The following is a 3,585-nucleotide window of genomic DNA, read 5'->3' on the forward strand; positions in this document are numbered from 1 at the left end:
CTATTGCTGCTCATATTATTAGGTATTATTACTGCAGCTGGGCATCTTTCCACAAGTGGTCATTGTACTGGATATTAATAATCACCAGTATTATGCTCATATTATAAAAATATTATAGTTGAGCCTTGCTACGTTGTGTCCATCCCCTTAACTTCTCGGGTAGTTGTTCATCCTTGTTCTGCTCAGCTGCAGGATCCTTTCTACAGACATACATGTTAATTTTTATCTGAGTATTAAATGACTTTAATTTATTGGGATTAATGCACGACAACCTGCAACACAGAGCTGATCTCTGGACACAAATGCATCCAATGTAGAGAGCGGGCTAAGCTCTGCTGGGGTAGCTTTCTTCCTTTTACCAACTGGATGCCCAACTTCAGCTAACCATTTTGGAAAACGAAAAAAAAAAAAGGGATAATTCGGACTGGACAGCTATCAGCCCCTTGTTGCCCAAAACATGGCTGCTTTTACAGACAGACTGGGAGTAGCAGTGTATGCTGAGTGTCCAGGTGCATTGATTGAATTGAAATACACTACAACTTGCTCTTCCTCCCATTGCAAGCAATGAGAGACAAACAGCTATGTATGGATTATACAGCAATCACTATAACACCTGATGTACCCATTATAAATATCAGCAGCCTCCCTGTACTTTATATCACACCAGGAATCCACACAAGGTAGAAAACACAGGTGGAACGCACAGGCAGGGAGTGCAACGCGGAAGTCTTGCAGGTGGAACGCATAACGCGGAAGTCTTGTAGGTGAAACGCACAACGCGGAAGCTGTGTAGGTGAAACGCACAGATAGAATGCAGGTGGAACGCACAGACAGGAAGTGGTCATCTATTGTTTCCGGAGCAACTTCTAAGAAGGTCCCTGAGTTTTCTTGGTGAGATGATCTGATACAATTAGAATTCTATGATTTATAAACAGATTATGGGATGTTATGTCAGTAATTCTATAGTTATTGTTTATATATTGGTAAGAATACAGATTGTTATATTAGTAATAATATAGTTATTGAGTATATATATGTAGGAATAAATGTTAGGGAATGTTATATAACTTATTGTACAGTCATGATTTGTATATTGGTAGAAATACAGAGCATGGAATGTTATATTATAGTCATAGATTATATATTGGTAGGGATACAGCTAAGGGGATATTATATCAGTCATTATATAGTCATGGATTGTACAAATTATGTAATGTTATACAATTTATTGTACAGTCATGATTTGCCTATTGGTAGGAATACAAATGTTGGGTGTTATATCAGTGAATATGCTGTTATATTATTCTATAGTTATGGATTATATGTTGGTAGGAATACAGGTATATATTCCTACCAGTAATGTCATTAATTGTAGATTTTGTTTGTGCAGATTGCTTTATAAAATACATTTTATGTGAATTAATGTTTGCTGACATGTAAATATTTCTGTGCATAAATAATATGTTTAGTCTCCCTCTTAAAATTTTGGCAGGTATTATGAAAATATAATTTTACCGAGTCTCAGAGGATGGAGAAAGACAGGAATTGCAGGACTGACGGGATATTAAATCTCACCCTGGAGATCATCTACCTGCTGACAGGAGAGGTGAGGGATTCTGGGAGTGTCACAGTGACATCACTATTATCTGTAGTAATAAAACAAGGACATGACTGGAGAGGTGAGGGGTTCTGGGAGTGTCACAGTGACATCACTATTATCTGTAGTAATATAACAAGGACATGACTGGAGAGGTGAGGGATTCTGGGAGTGTCACAGTGACATCACTATTATCTCTTAATACAACAAGGACATGACTGGAGAAGTGAGGGATTCTGGGAATGTCACAGTGACATCACTATTATCTCTTAATACAACAAGGACATGACTGGAGAAGTGAGGGATTCTGGGAGTGTCACAGTGATATCCATCTCTATAAATAAATCAGGGACCTGTAGAATATTAATATGGGAGATACAGAGGGAATATATTTCATTATGTTGTTACATAATAAAGGTTTTGATTTCTAGAGAAGCTCAGGAATAAGGGAAGGTTTATAGAAGGTTCCAGTGACTGGTTGTACTTGTGTCCAAGAGATGATTTGTACGTACGGAGGAGGAGGAGGAGGAGGAGGAGGAGGAGGAGGAGGAGGAGGAGGAGGAGGAGGAGGGTGTCTGTCTGTCTGCACAGTATTATTTTGTATCTATCTATATTTAGGATTATGTTGTTGTTAAGAAGTCTGGAGAGTGTGGGACACCCAGCAGCCATCCCTGTGTGTCAGGAGGACTGAGCAGGACCCAGAGCCCCATCACGGTGCCTCCACCTCACTCACTGATACATGAGAGAGACAATGACCAGAAGATCCTGGAACTGACCAGCAAGATCATTCAGCTGCTGACTGGAGAGGTGACTGCTGGGAATGGGACATTATATAGTAACACCAGGGGATGTGTCTGGGTGATGACTGTATCATAGTGTGTGTCAGGTCCTATAAGGTGTGAGGATGTCACTGTCTATTTCTCCATGCAGGAGGGGGAGTATATATAGGAGGACACAAGGGTCTGTACAAGGACGTGATGATGGAGAATCACGGGGCTGTCGCATCACCAGGTAAGAGGAGGTTTAATTACTTTGGATAGAGTAGGTTGAGCTAAACCAGGAAGATCTTCAGCTTTGTATCTCTTACAGTTCAACCATCAGCATTTTTTCTAATTATAAAGTCTAGTCTGCTTTCAGTATTAAGTAGCTGCAAAAATATTTACAAAAAACAGATTAAAATGAATTTAACAAAGGCCCTGCACACTGCAGATCTCTGTACACACCGGGTTATCTCCCATAACTCCTTCACACCTCTACACACCAGGAGAAGAGCTGCGTTCACTCTCAAGGACACCACATGCCCAGGAGAATGTCTGTTTTGGGATTTGGTGACCCGTCTATCTGCTCACTCCTTCTTCTCTAGTGCCAGTGGAAAGAATCGTAAATACTACAAACGTGGCATGTTGTACTTTAATTGTGCATATCATACCTTTAATTAGGTTTACCTAAACATTACTCTATTAAATTGACATTTAGCAGAACAGATTAGCAACTGAAGTGTACGCAGCAGTTACTTTAATCTGTATAATACACACCTCACTCCTTATCAGTTTATATGGTAGAGTTGAATTGAGTTGTCTGTTCTTTAACAAGTGGTTCTCCTGTCTTTAGGACTTTTTGGAATGATGGATGGCAGGAGTGAGAAAACAAATATTCTAGTACTATAGCTAAACGTTTTGTCTGAAGAAGTAGTCCTAAACTGCAGCCTGACCATAATAATTACAGTGCCATGTCTGGACCCACTAACTGGTTTATGAACATCTGGGGTTTGGCTATCACCTAGAGCCAGACCCTTATCCCATGAACCAAGCAGACTTAGTGATGCTCATTTGCTCCAAGATCTTAAGTATACAATAACACAATGTTTTACTAATAGAAAACATAGAGAACTTTAGAAGTACATATTTTCCTCTGCATGGTTCTGTGATCTATCACCACCATGGATGACTCTGGTAGTTCCTTGAACATTTGTCAGCCTGGCTCACTCA

The 3,585-nt window shown here is 39.8% G+C and overlaps 1 long non-coding RNA gene across 2 annotated transcripts; it reads left to right on the plus strand.

Moving 5' to 3' along the window:
• The first annotated feature begins 827 nt into the window (after positions 1–827).
• On the plus strand, positions 828–2,408 carry LOC142160042 (uncharacterized). 2 transcript variants are annotated; one of them, XR_012693021.1, is made up of 3 exons: positions 828–891; positions 1,493–1,606; positions 2,216–2,408. It is a non-coding gene; the product is annotated as an uncharacterized LOC142160042 (long non-coding RNA). The 2 variants fall into 2 exon arrangements; XR_012693022.1 differs by lacking the exon at positions 828–891 and adding an exon at positions 926–983.
• Positions 2,409–3,585: the final 1,177 nt, after the last annotated feature.

This window comes from Mixophyes fleayi, chromosome 6, assembly GCF_038048845.1.
Source record: "Mixophyes fleayi isolate aMixFle1 chromosome 6, aMixFle1.hap1, whole genome shotgun sequence".
In the NCBI taxonomy this organism is placed as follows: domain Eukaryota; kingdom Metazoa; phylum Chordata; class Amphibia; order Anura; family Limnodynastidae; genus Mixophyes; species Mixophyes fleayi.